The 18,515-nt window shown below is 39.0% G+C and overlaps 1 protein-coding gene and 1 long non-coding RNA gene across 14 annotated transcripts in view; both read right to left on the bottom strand.

Annotated features, from left to right (window-relative positions):
* LOC124951653 (mucin-5AC-like) overlaps positions 1 to 18,515 on the bottom strand; it is a 244,314-nt gene that overhangs the window by 198,797 nt on the left and 27,002 nt on the right. The gene's annotated exons all lie outside the window — the stretch shown is intronic.
* LOC124951818 lies at positions 11,066 to 14,316 on the bottom strand. Its single transcript, XR_007101726.1, has 3 exons — positions 14,018 to 14,316; positions 12,382 to 12,637; positions 11,066 to 12,229 (listed from the first exon to the last, which is right to left on the bottom strand). It is a non-coding gene; the product is annotated as an uncharacterized LOC124951818 (long non-coding RNA).

Below are 18,515 nucleotides of genomic sequence, written 5' to 3' on the forward strand. Positions count from 1 at the left end.
AGAGTTAGCTCAAAAGATTACGATGCTCTCGTCGGTGGCATTCGGCCGGTCTAAGTATGTTTAGGGATTATTGGCTGAAGTTGGTGTCTTGGCACGATGATATATTGGAAGGGTCGACAATACCCCCAACTCTCTCACAATACGCCTCCGTTTTGAACTCCGTTCTGGCGATGCGCATTTGCTGCCATAACAATAACCCCAACACCTTCGTCTGGCAGCCGACTATTTCATAAGTGATTTCAGATGGCCAAGAGAACCTGAGAACAACGCTAGATGTCAAAGTGATTCAATGTTTTTTTGATTTAGAAAATTTATCTGCTGCTCTATGAGTACTCTACGCTGAACTCTAAGATTAAAAAAAAAAATAGAATTGCATTCAAAGACAATGTTGTGCATTTTAGTAAATACAAATAAATAGAAAACATAATATGGTGTTCGCGATCGAAAGAAGGGGGTGTCGATTGTATCCAAGAACCACGGTAGTAGAAGCAAGAGGCAGGAGCCAGGCCGCATAGGGTGCAACGACCATCAGTCATTATTTTCCGCAACATTTAGCAAGCACTTCAAACTGTTTCGCACTCCCTGCTACGTCCGCTATCCTGCCATAGCTCCAAAACTTTCTCAAGTATGTGCCACAGGAGCAAGCGGCTTGCTCCTCCAACAGTAAACCCTCCTCCCTCTTTCTCTCTTTCTCTCTTACCTTCTACTCCTCCTTTTCCTCCCACTTACTCCGCCTAGAAAAGCCCTACACTTTTTTTCAGTTGCCACTGAAGATGAGTTATGAACCTCCAGGTTACTGGAGGCTGCTTCCTCATCGAGTCTGTCCCGAACGAGGATTAGGGAAGTAATTAAGAATAGTACAAAAAAGTTTACCACCTGCACGAAATATAATTAAGCAAAGTACTTGGAAAAAAGGTTAACAAAAGGAAGTCGTTCGTTTACGACCTTATCAAAATTAGGATTAACATAAATTATATGGAAACTACTCTGGAATCAAGAAATGGACTTAATCGAATTTTTCAGATTAAGAAAGACTAAATTCGTAGCGATATTTCGAGCCAAGTCATGATTATCGATTCCAATGACAACTGTTTACCGGATTTTCCTCCATTTCTTGTTCCTTGTCCTTTTCCTGTTACTTTCCTCCTCTCTTCGTTCCACCTACGTATGGTAACCACAGAGAACCACAGAAGTTTTAATCGAATTTATCGCAATACTATTCATGAGAAAGAGAGAAAGAGAAAGGAAGTTACATAGTACGTACATATACATTGCAAAGAGAAACTGAAAAAGTAAATATATATATATATATATATACATATATATATATACATATATATATATATATACATATATATATATACATATATATATATATATACATATATATATATATATATATATATATATATATATATATATAGAGAGAGAGAGAGAGAGAAAGAGAGAGAGAGAGAGAGAGAAAGAGAGAGAGAAAGAGAGAGAGAGAGAGAGAAACAGAGATAGATAGATAAGATTTACGTGTTTTAAAATAACGTTCCATAAAGAATTCCCATCTATTCTAAAAAGAAAAACGCAACACATTACAATAGAAAAATACTTATATAACATCAAAAACATATAAAATATCAGAATTTAATTATCATTATACTGATCCTTTTCATCAATAAACGTTTAAACTATCAAAAATAGAAATTTTAAATCATGAAACAATAATTATTATTGACAGTCTATTGCTTTTAAGAACGTAAATTAAATTATATTTTTAAATACATATTTCTATTTTAATAATAAAATATGAATTTAACAAAAATAAATCGCATCTCGATGTCATATACAAAACTTACACCAGTGTGTTACTAGCTTCAGATACATTTTTCTTGCGAACAAGGATGGCAGTCCCTTTACCACCCCGTCGAGACTATCGAAACGTGGCAAATCAAAAGTGCCGCACTCTGCGCCTAAGTTTCGAGAAAGTAAGTTCAGTCTTCTACCGGCTGAGTATTTCGACGCTTGTCTAATCGGAATTACAAATATACCATCATTTTTTTGGTTTACTTGTGTCTATCTTCCTTTCTTTCTTCTTTCTTATTTCATATATATATATATATCTGTTTATATTATATATAATATAATATAAACAGATTCTAATTCGTGATTTCTGATTCGACTCCTCAACAAAAATGATAATATACATAATCAGAATAAATTTTATTTTTATTTTCATGTTTTTAATGAAAAATGCTTACATTGATCCTAGTACGCACGAAAAAAATCGAATGTTCGTTGTGGTCGTTACGAACAGGACAATAACTTCCTCGAAAGTTACTATATTTATGGAGAGTTTGTATCGTGTTTCCAGATGACTGGAGCGGTGTTGGACGGCATATTCGGGACAGCCAATTTCTCGCGCAAACCGAGCGACTGGAAGGTCAGGAGGAGCAAATTGATTCTGCACGGACCGTCGCAGAACTTGGTCGATTTATTTGATTACGGTGCGCATGATTAGTAATATTGACAAATTAACTCTCGGCCGGTTACTCGGACACTCTGCGCGTAGAGAGCCGATCCTAGCTAAACTTTGACGACCTACCACCGATTGAAAGAGCCCTCGCTATCACCCTAAATGGAATTAAATTGGAAAACTTAACGTACAGAGAAATTTGATTGATTGCCGCTTGCAAAAAATTGTTAAAAATACGATAACTCTCGTGGGATACAAAAATACAGATGTAAAATTCGTCCTGTCGCTTTGAACATCGGACAATCACGAGATTAAAGCTAAGGTCGAAAGCTCTGTCACCTGAAAAAAGCATCAGAAGGACGTTCTCGTTGAGACGAACGTTGTGAAAAAGTGGAGGAAACGAAGTAGGAGGAGATATTGGATTCCATATCCGTATCCACATCAAACTTGTGCCTCGTCCCTCTAAGTCAGACCCAAAACTTTTCTTCGTATGTAATTCGATATGGAAACGAAGTGGGAAAGTGGGATTGCTGGAAACGGAGGAACGGCTCTATGCGAACACGTAAAATAGTCTGCATTGATATCTACAAATTTTAACTTTTAAATTATTCGGCTTATTAAAATCAGATACTTCGAGAATGAGAAATTACATTTTGCAGAAGATCAATGATTTATTGCTATGGTATTATAAAACATCTTTTTTATGACATGTCTATAGTTGGTATAAAAATACTTCAACAGAATTAAATGCCAACTTACAATTAGTTTGAATTATGAGGAAAATAGTATATTAAATTTCGTTAACGATGTTTGTCACGAAAGTTTAATTCAAATATGATAGACTCGAATAGAGAACCGTCCTCGTATTCAGAAAGGATAATGAGTACTGAAATTCACGCGTGGCTCTTTAACGACTCGCACGACGTTTCCTGTAACATTCCATATAACTCAACTGTGTCTGTAATGATCGTTAAGATGAGAACAAAATTGTCGGTATCATATCAAAACGTAAAGTAAATAGTGTTTACTACTCTTTAAATAAGTTTACGCATCGTCATCGTTTCTTTATTATCGTGCACAACGGTCACATCAATGACGAAGCAATTAAAAATTAACTATCCAATCGAATTGGCAATAAAACTTTGTTACTCGAAGATGATAGAAAGCGTAGATAGATATAATTAGAACCTGAAACATCGTGGAAGAACTCGACGGTACGCATTCCCAATCGCTATAAATTTGCTTTCTCGAATCGATGTTTAGTAGGCTGTCAAGATAGGTACGTAAATCTTACTCTATACCGATCGGCACAGCTATGTCCACGAGCGAAGGGTAGTCTTAAGAAACGCCGATGCTTATGTCCGAACGACTTTATCCCCGAGTAGTCACCCTCGTTCGCTGCTCATACACCAGGTCGTGAACGTAAGGGTGCCAGATCAGTGGGGTTGGAACGAAAAGCAGTCTCCTTAGGGCACTTAAGGGCATCCTCATGCGACTTTACCGATCCCCGCAGTCGGATTCTTCTAACAACTTCATGATCTGCTTGATTGCACCAACTGTTAACTGCTTCTTAAGATAGACCTAAGAAGTCAGCGAAATTTTTAAAACATCAATGATAAAAATACTATGTTTTTAATAATCACAGTCGTATTAATAAAGGAAGCAGAGAAGAAGAAGAAAGCATAGTATACACACACACACATACAAACACACACATGAGAATTCCAGACGAAAGGGTATATCGAATCCACGGAATCTCAATGGTGATTCTAATAAGAGCTTTGAGCAGCGTACATGTTCTGACCCAGGAATCCCAGGTTGGTAATACCAAGGTCTATATACAGATGCCCGAAGCAGGTCTGGTTAACACGGAAGCGTTATTTCCAGCTCTCCGCACGGTAGCACGTTACGAGAGTCGAAGAACGCAGCCGTTTACGCGTATGCGTATCCCGGAAGGACGCAGTGGGCAACCGTAAGAGAAAGCAGCCTTGCAGTCGTCGAGAAAGGCCGTCCGGCAACCAGATTTACTACGCTCTCCTGTAATTATCATCATAAAGTCGACTTTACGAGCAGTAAGAGCCCTCGTAAAGGAATGCTTCATTTCGCTCTGGGCCAACCATTCCACCACCCCTTCTTCCCTTCCACCTTTTGAGGTCCCTCGGGCTACACCACCACCTACGAGGAAGCACCTTGGTCTTTTCTCGACCACCTCTCGTCTCGTTCACCCTTCGACCAAGCGCCTTTCCACTCGTGTTCAGTTACCCTTCGACCACATCGGGAACGTTAAAACGTTAGCGAGGGGTATTCTCTGTCTCTCTCTTTCTCTCTCTCTCTCTCTCTCTCTCTCTCTCTGTCTCTCTGTCTGTCTCTCTTTCTCTTTTCTCTCTCTCTCTCTCTTTCTCTTTCTCTTTCTCTTTCTCTCTTTCTCTCTCTCTCTCTATCTTATTTCACATTTTACATCCAGCCTCGAAATGTTGCAGATGGTAAAAGTCGCCAGACCTCAGGCGATACGTACTAAAAGTCTTTAGATGAGTAGCAGGAAACTCAAAAGTCGAGGAGAAAAAGAATCATTACAACTTTAGATAGTATAAAGGTGAATAGAAAAAATGAATAAGTATTAAAATAATAGATCAATATCAATATTGAATTGATAAATTTGAAGGAATAACAATGATCGTAGCATTTGAGGTAATTTGAAAAGCAACAAACGATATTGAAGCCACTATAATTGCTAAGAGTTCAAGGAGAATTAAGGTCGCTTGATGACGAAGGAATAGTTGATAAAGGAATAGTACACAACGTAACGGTCGAACAATGCCGTATATTTTATTAAATCTTATATTTACTGGGTGACCGCCAACTTGTTTACTTTCTAAGATACATAGAGGTCTGCCTCTTCGTTCAGCTCGCATCTGGTACCTAAGGTAACCACCCTCGTAATATCGAGCTTTCCATTAACGCTTTGTCGTTTAAACAGACTAGCTTCGAAACGCCTTCCACTGTCCATCATGAAAGACTACGTTTATTTAGAATAGTATGTAAGTGCTCGAATATATAATAATACGACAATGCCTTTTCTCCTGACCGGGAAAGTCAACGAATCATATGCATTGTTCAATGAAAATCCTTTGAAAAGTACGTCCAACCTAAGTATGGAAATATCAATCGAACGTTCGAAGGAACTCTACTGTTGTTTAAACAAAGACGACTACTGCGAAATCACCAATAGTAGCTTCTCTTGACAATCTGCATTAACTTTCACCGACGCAATCCTGATTGTATAGTTTAGCATACATGAATATAGCTGATTGCACGGTAGTGATCGTTCCGAAAACGAAATGCGGAATAATTAAAAAACCATTTAGTCTCGACTGACGAAATCTCTAGAGTGTTTTGTATTGCTAATAACTGTCCCTTGTGTGAGCTACAATAATGAATGAACCTTTACCATACGATCAGTCTACGAGAGGACTTTTCTTAACGATTTACCTTCTCGATAAGGTAACAAAAAGAACTGATAGTAAGTCTCATGAAGAGAAGTTTCGATCATAAGTCCTTTGACCGACTACCGGTACTCAATAAGACTTTTCTTATTCTTTATAACTTTATAAATAGTTAGTCATTGCCATTAAATTCGTTCGTAAAGAAAAAGGAATCCGAAAGAAAATACCCTAAAACATTGAGTGTCATTAATAGACAAATACTGAATTTACTAGCTGAACCTCGCTAAGACTTTTTCTTTCCTTTCTTTTTTCTTTTCTTTCGATATTGTCCTAATCGAATTAACGATCGGCTTTGTGCACTCCGTTTGGTACCTGCCAAATGCTTTAATACCATTATCTTCATTAGAGGCGGAACCGGCGCGGATTACAATACCTAATGAACCGCCTCGTGACGGGCGAAAGCAACTTTTTCCAAGTTCTCCCCCCCTCTCTCTCTCTCTCTCTCTCTCTTTCTCTAGCACGCATTCTCTTTCCTCCTGTCTTTTTCTCAGTCTCTGAATCCTCTTCTGTCTCCTTCGTCATTTTCTGTGCTTTTTCTTTCATCTCAGTTTTCCTCTCTTACTAACGTCGTCGGTGGCCGGCAATCTCCTCTTCCCGAGCGCTATGAATGCCAAATAAAAATAAACAAATTTGTTTGTATCCCAAATGCGTACTCCATGAAAAGCCTTTTGAAGAAGAAAAAGAGACAGAATATACTGTACCGAGTATACTGGTTAACTCGGATTTGCAATTTTAATTACATTTCACGAGATGTGAGAGAGGGCTGATAGATGGAAGGGTGTAAGTTGGGAATTAGCCGACCGGGACAGATCAGGGAAAGAAGAAAAACTTCGACGAGAATAACGGGATTTTCAACGAAAATACCCTTCCTCGATAATTATGGTTACGAATCCATTCACCAATAAGATACATTAATAAAAAAATTTCTTTGTTGACAATTGTTCATATACTCTCATATAAAAAATATTTCCGCAGGTCAAAATATTTCCACAATCTATTTCTTATATTATTAGCTGCAAAGAAAATCTGAAGTTGTTCGATATCCGACTTGTTATTAATTATAAACTTGACTATATATTTTATATGCTCAGCTAGTCAACTTGTTCCAATGAATTTAACTCCGGTCCTCGTATGAACTGAATTCGTAGACAACTAATTAACTCGATTATCACGATATTGAATTAAGTTATAATATTGAAACGAGCCAAAACTCTGTGTCTCCGTCACAAGGCATCTCTTTGAGAATACCAAAGAGGAAAAGGAGGAGAAAGAGGAAAGAAATAAAAAAAAAAAAGAAGCGACTACTGCTTTCCTTTGACTCTTTCCATTGACCATGGTACATTAAGAAATATCAAAAACAAAGGAAATGGAAATGGTCGTCGACTTTTTTACAACGAACAGACAACGACGAGAAGGGAAAAGTCGTGATATCGATAAGACAGCTCATCTCAGAGCTTTTAAGTGGCAAGTTATCCTCCCTGGCAATTTTTTGCTCGCCGTTCGTCGATTCGTCAAAAGAGTTCTAAACAAATGGCGAAAGAAAACAAAAAACATAGCTGGATTGTTTGTATCGTCTCCCAACAGGAACTTTTTTCGGTGTTGTTGCACGTATATGTGTATTTATATATATACGTACTACATATATGAGTAAATGATTAAAGAGAAAGGACGGCTTTTACTTTTACATTACTTCTATTCGAATTTATTTTAATTTATTCCGTATTTGTCGTATCGCATAGCAGAAATTTGACTGGTATCTCTTTGAAAAGTTTGACAGGTTCTGCAAACTTCTATTATTGGTCTGCCACATGGGAACGGACCGTCGTTTCTGTTGGGTTCATGCCAACGTCCACGATGTCACAGTGTGTAACGTATTGACTGTTCCCTGGCATATCTACGTACGAACAGTTAGCTCTAGTTTGCATGACAGCTAACGTCATTTTGTACAATAGAAGTTCAAACAGTCGCAATCAAAGATTCAATCGGCGATCTGACGCTATTAACATGATGTGCGTGTATGTATACTATATATATATATATACAAATTATTTATACACACATATGTATACACACAATATATATATATATATATATATATATATATATATATAGAGAGAGAGAGAGAGGGAGAGTGTATGTATGTATGCATATATATAGAGATAGAGATAGAGATAGAGAGAATTTCTGGAAAAAAAGAATCTCAGTATCCTTCACCTAAATCAATATTTACGAGATATGTTTACCAAATAGGAGAAGATAGGAGAGACATCGAACGTACGATTTCAACTTTGCGCGCATATATATATATATATATATATATATATATATGTATATATATATATATGTATATATATATGTATATATATATATATATATATGTATATATATATGTATATATATATATGTATATATATATATGTATATATATATATATATGTATATATATATATATATGAAATCGCACGGACCAACAAAACGTAAGCACGTTTCGAAGCAACGACGAGGAGGAAAAAGGCAAGGAGCAAACGAGACGGTATTCCATAGGGAAGGGATTCGCTGTAGCCCTATCTGCGAATGATTTGTGAATATGCAAGGGCAATGGGACGTCTCCATCGGGAACGCGACGGTCAAGATAGTCCCTGGCTCCCCGGGCACCTAAAACACGGAAAATATTCGAGTGGACAGCCGCAAATTTATCGTCCTAGGCAGTCCTAAATTTTCCATTACACATTGAATCCCGAGCGTGCGAAGAAAAAGAAATTTGAGTGAAATCCATTGCCGTGGAGAGTCCCTTTACCTTTTTCTCCTCCTTTTCAAAATCTAACGTCAAATTCCTTAACGCTTCAACAAGCCAAACTCATTTCGCAAAGAAATACCGAAAATACTCTGAAAATAATTCACGAAAATATAAAATTTTAAACATGTCTACGATAATATCGAAGCCTCATCAATGAACGTCTACATAATAGATGGACAATAGAAGTAACAATGAAAAATGAAATGAGAAGGCAAATACGTCGTTAAAAGGAAGATGTTCTTTCGAGTGAACAATCTCCGTTGAACTACAAAACTGCATTTATCGTTTTGCGTTCTTTCATTCTCTTCACCAGCTCCACCTAAGCTTACCCTCAAGGAAAGGGGTATTTCTTTCGGTAGTTATTATGGCTCTTACGAGTGTTAACGCTTCGCGGCGAATGCCGAGGGTCGGTAATAAAGCCCTAAGAATACAGGGCCGATCGTAAAATGATAATTGCCACCGTAAAACTAAGTGATATTGAACTTGATGTCGATACCGAACGGCCGATCCGAACGGAACCGAATTATTATGCGTCGAGAGAAATGTCGAAGGAAGGCGAGTTTCTTATACCTCCTTTCGTTACGACGTCGCTCGCAATGTCCAAGGGTGAATTTTAAAGGATCAGCCAAACGATCCTTCTTCGCTTCATGAATCATCTGGATCTTCGTTCAGCGATCTTTTCACAGGTTAACGAAAAATCGATTGAAGAGCATGTTACGTACAAAAATCAATATGTATAATTTCAAAATAAACATTCAATTACGATTTTCAATTTCATTTCAGTTATGCTTTATATTACTTTCTGAGGGAAATGCAAACAAATTAACATAATTGAATCACTTCGTCTTTATTATCTATATATTCCATGAATTTTATCTACTATGCTATACTACTAACTATATATATATATATATATATATATATATATATATATATATATATATATATATAGCTGGTAGAATGTAATTTATATTAAAAACAATAATTTTAAAAAGCACATAAAACCGTAAAAATAAAATTATATTTCAAAGTTTGTTTTTATTCTAATACCGCAAAACGACTTGCTTAGCTCTTTAACCCTTCACTTTCTACTTCTTCTTTTTTTCTCTCCTCTTTCCACTTCTAAAATTCCCTTCAACCCTCTCGATGATCCCGAGCCTTCCCGCATTCATTTTGCGATCGAATATGCGTTACCCCTTCGTCCTACGGCAACCCCCACACTCACCTTATATACATAGACATGCGCGCGCTCACATATATACATAAAAGCAGAGGAACACGTTTAACCTCGCGCGCGTTGTAGGAAAGTTTTCCGCAATTTTGCGTCTTCTTGGCAAGAATAATTCATCGTGTCCCGTGAAACTTTTACGATTTCCGCGAACGACGTGCGACGAAACCAACCGAAATCTGGTGATATCGACGTGAGCGCTTACAACTAGGAAAACCAAGGGCCAACGAGGCTGTGCTGAATCGACTCAAAGAAATTATTAAACGATTGTATGAAGAAATGACAAATAATATAAATCCCTCTAAGCTAAGGTTGAAATATAAAAAAAAAAAAGAAGAAACAAAAAGAAAAGTCGAAAATATATAGAACACATATAACGAACTCGCATACGCAGTATAATAGATTTTACGAAATGCAAGCAAAAAAGGTGGAAAAGGGATGTAGGTTGAAAAGGATTAAAATGGGCCCTGTCTATAATCTACTTTGCATTTCCACGAACCCTTTCTAAGCGCGGCGACTAATACGGTAATGCATCGGAATCCCCTCAACGGGTGAGGTAGTTTCCGGTAGTCGTAAAGCCGGTTTAAGTAATTCCCGATAGAGGGAAGCTTTCTCCATATAGTTCCTGCTTTGCCTGAATTTTCTCGCTCTCTCTCTCTCTCTCTCTCTCTCTCTCTCTCTCTCTCTCTCTCTCTCTCTCTCTCTTTCATAATAGACAACGAAGATACTTCGTCGATTAAACTGAAGAAAATCTCAGGCTGTTGTACACAAATTTCTTGACTTTCAATCCAGTGTTTGCAAGTTATCGATAATGAATATTTAATTTGTGCTATACTCGCTCGTTGATACCTCGATCATTAACAAGCTGACTGGCAGCATCTCGATCTTCTTCAAAGCTTATGTCAAGGAGAAGGACAAATAGCTCTTCGCTCTTGGGCGAAAGTTTTAGGACAGGGCCGCCGGTGGCGACACGTGTGCTCGCGCAGATTCAGCACGGTCTGACAAGAAAGAACGACAAGAGAGAAAGACAGAGAGAGAGAGAGAGAGAGAGAGAGAGAGAGAGAGAGAGAGAGAGAGAGAGAGAGAGAGAGAGAGAGTGAAAGAGAGAGAGAGAGTGAAAGAGAGAGAGAGAGAGAGAAATGGGAGAGAAAAGGGAGAAGGAGAGAGAAAGCATGACATCGCCGACGTAAGGCCTCACAAATTGTTTAACTTTTGTGGGGTGGCGAGTGTCACCGACGGTACAATAATGGCTCTCTGATGCGATTTTAACTTTTCACACTCAGCGTTCCTCAGGGTGGTAGATTCCATCGACGGAATATCGGACGTGGGTACGATAAAGCGCCTAAAACGAAGAGAGAAAAAGATCACTAGGAGGAAAGAAAAAAAAAAGTTTCTCGCGAACGTTCCACAAACTTCCGACTTTTCGAATTCCTTTGAGAACGAGAACGACATTCCGAAGACCTTAAGACTTCGGGCTATTTCCTTCATACATTTTTTCATTCGACGAAATGTGATCATTCAAAAATGTATAACCAAAAAGTATTATGTGTTCGTAATAATTAAAATCGTTACTATCTTTCAAGAAATTAGCAATAGACGAATTAATGATATTTATTTACGAGAAGATACTTTATGGGAAACATGAGCTAAAACTAAGTCGCTAAGGTTCTCCTATAAGTACATATACTCTATTGAATGATTCCAACAGACGGAGAAGTTCCCTAAGCAAAAGTTCGAGGACGAAATGCAATGCATCATGGAAACTAGGAAAAGGACTCTGAGAAAATATTAAGCTAATACGAAGAAACACTTGTATGTTCTCTAACCTTTCTATGCTCCTGCGCAACGTCGGCAGATAATTAGCTATCAAGTTACGTTATACATCCTGCTCGACTGTATGATGCCTACCTGTTACCTGCCTGCCCGACCACCCTCTGCCTAGCTACGGATCCGTTTTCAGACATGCAATTATGTCTGATGGAAATGGAAGATACGTGTATCTACGTATACCTACACAAAGTATCACAACGAAAGATCAAAAACTAGTACTTACTTACTTTGCTCTCATTGTTTCTTTAATTCTTTACATCGTCTAAACAATCAAGGAATAAAATCTAATAACCGTGAAGGAATACTTTGTGCTCTCTTCCTCGACAACTAGCTATGCATTTCTTTTAATTCGATATTATTTGAAAGGTTTGTCACGATTTAGTGAACCGAGAAACGCCAGCTTCCATCTAGAACAATATTTCTGCTATTAATCTGGATGGAGTACTTGAGTTAAATACATTACGCGATTCCGAGAAGGTTTTTCTCTTGTCTCGGGCCACCTTAGCGTGGAGGTCCTGCCATGAACAATTTATGGCTTAAAAAAGGGAGGGAGTCTCACCCTTCGAGAGAACAGAAGCAAGGACACCAGTGTCGAAGCGGAGGTAGTCCTTTAGTCCTTTCTTCTTCCCTTCACGACGAAACACGAGGGGTCAAACTTCTTGTAAACCATAAAGAGGATTCCCAGTCATTAGATCTTTTCGTTCGAGGATCGCCTGATATCTCTGTTTCTCTCTTTTTCTCTATCCTTTTCTTCTTTTCTAGCTTTTCTACTTCTTTTTCGTAACGTGACAGATTTTTCGTCGACAAGGATTTTCCTGTAAAACGATTAATATCTTTGATTTAAATGAACGAATAAATGAAATAAAATATCTTGCACATTTTTCAAGACATTCAATGAACATAGAATCGTAACATAAAGTTATTCGTACAATAAGGATCTAATCCTGCTTCTTATAACGCAGCCACCTCTATATATCTTTTAATCCACAGGATTTGGATAAACGGCACTGGGCTAGGTAGTCGTAATTTAGGAAAAAATATTAATTAAATGTGTATTAGAGGTTTAATATCCAGGGCAAACTGGATCGATACAATCTTGGGATTCTCGTTATAACCTGGTGCACGAAATGAACTTTTTAATTGCAAAATAAAATATCACGTGGCCTCGAAAAATTCTTATTTTCACTAAAGAAACTTTCTTTACGTTAGTGATATAAATTGGGAAGTTATTGGAACATCAATGTTCGAAAATCAAAAAATTTTCCAAAAGTCGCTGAGTCGGTAAAGAGATGGATCTTTTCGAGTGGTAGAAATCGGGGCCACGAGGACACGGATTCGTGATTTCGTGGCTCTCCCCGACCACCATAGATCACCATGTCGTAGCAATTGAGTTAGGAAGGAAGGAAGGAACCAGTTTGGCAAACACTTCTCTTTCTCCCTTGTTCACTCAGTCTTGGAAGACAAAATTTATGGCTTAAAAAAGTCCCGGACGGGCGAGTTGTTCGCTTTATCTGTAATGTACTGATCTTGCCTTCGTCGAGAATGGCGCGCCCCTTCTTATTTCAAGCGTGGACCTTGCTTGCTTGGACGAAAAGGCTACCCTACGATCTGGATACGGGGCCCAACTCGATTCGTACATAAGGGTGAGCCACCCCGTGGCTTACATGATTTATATTAAAAGAAAAAGAAACAGAGTAAGAGAGAGAGAGAGAATAGCAGCGAAATACGGAGAATCGACTGCAACCTTCAGAGTCTCCGGACCTACTGGAGCTTCCGCGGGACTTCGTTTTGATAAGGGTCTACGAATCGTACAATTCTACCCCGGACTTTCCATCGAAAGACTGGATCTATGGCTTTCGCCTCGAAGAAATCTAGCCTCGCAGGTGGAAGGATAAAACAAAAGGGTGAGTGCAACTGATCAACACTGAATCTTTCGATAAGGGGAAACTTGTTATATCCTTCTCTCTCTTTTTCTCTCTCTCTCTCTCTCTCTCACTCACTCACTCACTCACTCACTCACTCACACACACACACACACACACACACACACACACACACCTTCTAGTTTTCTCTATAGAGAAAGCTACTATTGGAAAATATTGAAAGAGAAAACATAATCTGACTCAAAGAGAATAATCCTTAGTGTTTTATCAAACTGTGAAAGAAATTTTTAATATTCTCTCGATTGTTCGTACCTTCTTTTTTGGTGTTATCTCGTCTCAAAAGGACTAATCCTAGAAGTCCCGAGAGAAGAGTTTCTGATGTCGCCATGTTGACTTCCTGGTGGTTTTCGTCGAGCTGCATAAACTGTGACGTAATTCTCGTCTCACATAGAAGAAGCAGAAAGGAGGAGGAAGGACTCGGGGGAGTGTCTGGAAACGTTTGACGACATTCCAGAAGCGGATGGAAGAGTCAGGACAGGGGGTTGTTACGTGAGCACGAAGGAGAAAAGGATAAAGGAAAAAGAAACAAGAAGCAAGAAAGAGAGAGAGAGAGAGAGAGAGAGAGAGAGAGAGAGAGAGAGAGAGAGAGAAAGAGAGAGAGAGAGAGAAGGAGAGAGAGAAAGAGAGAGAGAAAGAGAGGGAGAGCAAGAGAGAGAGAGAGAAAGAGAAGAAGAGAGAGAGAAAGAGAAGAAGAGAGAGAGAAAGAGAGGGAGAGAAAGAGAGAGAGAGAGAGAGAGAGAAAGAGAAGAAGAGAGAGAGAAAGAGAGGGAGAGAAAGAGAGAGAGAGAGAGAGAGAAAGAGAAGAAGAGAGAGAGAAAACGATGCCGTCTTTCGTATACGCTTCTGGAAAAGGCTGTTCTAAGTTTCCCAAAGGCGTCCACCAGCTTGCAAGAACTCAAAGTAAGAAGTTGTCTGTGTACTACGTGCAACGAAGGATCTAAAGAGAAAGAGAAGGAGATGGTCGACCGGTTGTGTGGATGACGGATCCGCCAGCGGCCGTCTCAGGGCGAGCAATCACTTAGGCAAATATTCACGCGCGAATACGTCTTCAGCATGTGGGCACCTCCTGCAGTTGGTATAAGCAGTCGCCAGGGACGTATGGAGCATAGGGGCTTCTAATTGGAACGCCATGCTTCACCACGTGCTTCCTATCCTGAGACGATCGATATTTCGTTTGCCCTCTCAAAATACGACTATCGCTTTGCTAAAGTAAATAAATCAGAACATTAAGAGGAGAAATATTAAACTAGTTTAATCGATAATCGAAAATTAATAGTTGCCATTCAAGGACTCATGAAGGATACACCAAGGAGGAAAAATAGATCGAGGGGTCTGACCGATTAAGCCTAATGAAAGATGGTCGCCTGGAGAACGCTTCAAAGGCGGTCTAGATACCAAACGATTCATCAGGATCCCGTAGGGCTCGAATCTGGAAGCTTCTGCGGTTCGACCTCCTCGACGTTCGACCATAAAGTTCGCTAAGGACTGCCATCAGGATCCTTAAACCTGACTTCGTCAGGTAAGCATGCCGCTCCTTTGATGATCTCTCCTCTTGATACGCAAAAGGGTCGCGTCTTAACATTGACAAGACCCTCGCACAAACGAAGCGACTTCTATAGATCTTAACAATTCGATTGCAAACTCTTCCTTCGATATCTTACTCTCTTCTTACTATGATCGTTTTAATTTCTCTGAATATGTTGAAAATAATTGTACAAAAACTTTCTGACATCATATTTCAATTCATAGCAAATATCGCGGAAGAATTGTCCGAAAATGGTTATAAAATAATTTAAAATATAACGAGAGAAAAAATGGCGAGTACAACGTTAAAGAGTGAGAACCACGAGAGGTAAGAGATCTTCGGCGCATCTGCCGGGCATGATAACAACGATTACTTATGCGTTCCGTGCCCTCCCTTGCAGAAGCTTCCTCCGGACAAGCTCCGTTACCCCGACCTCCCACGTTCTCGACTTCTCTTTGCGGGATGTAAGGGGGACTGGGATGCGGGTGAGAGAGGTAGAGAGAGCCGGTGTACAGGAGAGGGTGCCGCAAGTTAACGCGAACATATAAATTAGCAGGACATCTTAGCAGGCCGCTTGCAACTTAGTCACGTAGCGGGTTTAAACTTGACAGGAGGTGGATTCTGCCATAGTCAGCCCACACTACCCTTCACTATAGGCACTGCGTCACCTGACCTTATGGCTCTTTTTCAACGAATATAGAGAAGAGATTGAAAGCTTTTCTGTTTATCTTTTTAATTTATCCTTTTAGTTTCTTATCTAGTATTTATATAGTTTAACAAATATAATACAGAAATGATAAAAATTTGATCGTAATGTTGCAATCTAAAGAAGACAGTAAAACGTTCGTATCTAAGTATTTTCGTAGAACTCAGATATTATATAAACTATGTTACATCCAGTAACATAGGAAGATTCGCCAGAGGCAAATAATGTACCGATCTTATGCCATATAGGAATATATCGATAAGAATTGCTCGGAGGTTTGGCCCTTGAGAAAGACAAAGAGAGAGAGAGAGAGAGAGAGAAAGAGAGAGAGAGAGAGAGAGAAAGAGAGGGAGAGAGAGAGAGAAGGAGAGAGAGAGGATCCAACTTTCGATTTATGGGCTATCCTCTCGTGGGATCTCCGCTCTAGTCCCTAGGATGCGGTCAAAGTGACAGGGTAGCCGATTAGGTGTGCAATACTCTGAAACAGCATCCGAAGCAGCATCTGCGCCGTTCATTGATCACACTCGAAAACGGAAAGTCCACGGAAGGACGTGGTAGAAATTCTAGAAGGGAGAAACAGAGATTATGACTCGACCACGTCAATATCTTCTCTCCTACTGAAACGCGTTGTACGATACGAAAAAAAAAAAGAAACGGCTCTACCAATTTCAAACTTTTCTTTTCACAAAACTTAGTTTCCATGTTCCTACAAGATGTCCAATATTTTCTATTTTTCTTGACAATTTACGATAACAAAATGCCCAAACGTTACTTTTTGTCGGATTGATTATTTTTATTATATTAAATTATCTCTATTTTATCTTTAAAAAATAGGAAGTCTCATGAAATATTCTCTTCTTACATTCAAGAAAGTTTCTTATTTACCTCGAACGTCTTCTCTAAGCTGTACAACATCATCATAGTAATTGCAACCGAATACTCCAGTGATTAAAGACACTTGTCATTAGAATCATGCCGCAAGATGTTCTCAAGATTACGATAATATTATACTATGAGAGATATTCTGTATGAAGAATTTAGTTAACAGGTATCATTAATCGTTTTTGCTATTTCAAAATATATCTAATCAGATACGCGAGGGAGATAAACGCACAAAATTAAATCTAGCATACCGTTACTAGTATAGATAGCCATGGGACAATGTTTTCTTATAATTAATGCGTAGGGGTGGACTGAATATGGACCGATGTAGCGCCTGGGGAGAGAAAGGGTGCAGCTAAGAACAGAGGGGCAACCTTCTAAACTCTGAAAGCATTCAAGGAATTCCTCGCTTATCCTCCCCCTTTTCCTCCTCTACTGGTCTGCTAGAATGTTGCGGCGTTATTGGCTACGTTTATCATCCTCTTTGCAGGAAACACACAAAATCTTCTTACGAAAGACGTTAAAACGTAAGTACAGGAGAAAGCATATAACATCACCGTTAATTTTCGTATAAAAATGGAACACGAAATTTTTGAGACCATTTAAGCATTCGATCTTCCAGAAACTCTCTCTTTCTCCTCGAACAAACAGAGTTTCGGCTTTCTCTTTTTCCCTTTTCCTTCTTTAATAGCATAGCACCCTTCTCCTTCCCTTTCACGATCTGACTGCCTGACTGCCTACCTACATGAAATTGCACGGCGGTCGGATTTAATTATGTCTGGAATTCGGTGCTAATTAAGTTTGATCGAACGAATTCACGGGTTTGTTACCGAGTTTGCTTCGCAATACTTACGAAACAAGGGTATACCTCGCCACCGACATAATGCAAATTAAATTACACTCTATATATGCTGACCAATAGAAGAGATATCCTTCGTCGTGAAGTCCACGCATTCTTTCTCGTCTTGACCAACGGAACGAATGAATTTTGAAGAACAACGAAAGTAAAAAGTCTATCTCTTTAGAAATTTCATTTGAAGAGTCGAAAAGAAAGTAGGTACGATTCCACAGTTGTTTCCATTTCAGCGAACAATTTTTCTACGCAGTCTTACGGAAAGGCAAATACACGGTTTGCGGAAAGGCAGGAGAAAGAAAGAAATAGAGAGAAAAAGAAAGAAAGAGAGAGAGAAAGAGAAAGAGAGAGAGAGAGAGAGAGAACGAGAGAGAACGAGAGAGGGAAAGGAAGCACGAGAAAGGAAGCACGAGAGGAAGTCTAGAGAGGGTAGAGATAGAGGTGGCACCCTCTGGCGCAGTGGGTTTACCCCCTGATTGGATGAATATTAAATTTTGGTCACTGGCAAACAACCACCTCGCTTCCCGGTCGCTAGCTCTTTCGGTCACGACGATTGAAATATGTATCCACCGGCAAGTCAAACATCCCGTCGAAAGTGCATGACCGCCTACGTGATTCGAATTCGACGAACGAATTTGGTGGAAAACACGTGTAATCCAGGATTGACATAGAAAATGAATAATTACATATGAGAACGTGGCATGGTGACTAATAAAAAATAGCTAACAAAAGGAAAACAATACGAAAATAAAATACATGATGTTCATAACGTATTACACAAATT

This window comes from Vespa velutina, chromosome 1 (assembly GCF_912470025.1).
Source record: "Vespa velutina chromosome 1, iVesVel2.1, whole genome shotgun sequence".
In the NCBI taxonomy this organism is placed as follows: Eukaryota; Metazoa; Arthropoda; class Insecta; order Hymenoptera; family Vespidae; genus Vespa; species Vespa velutina.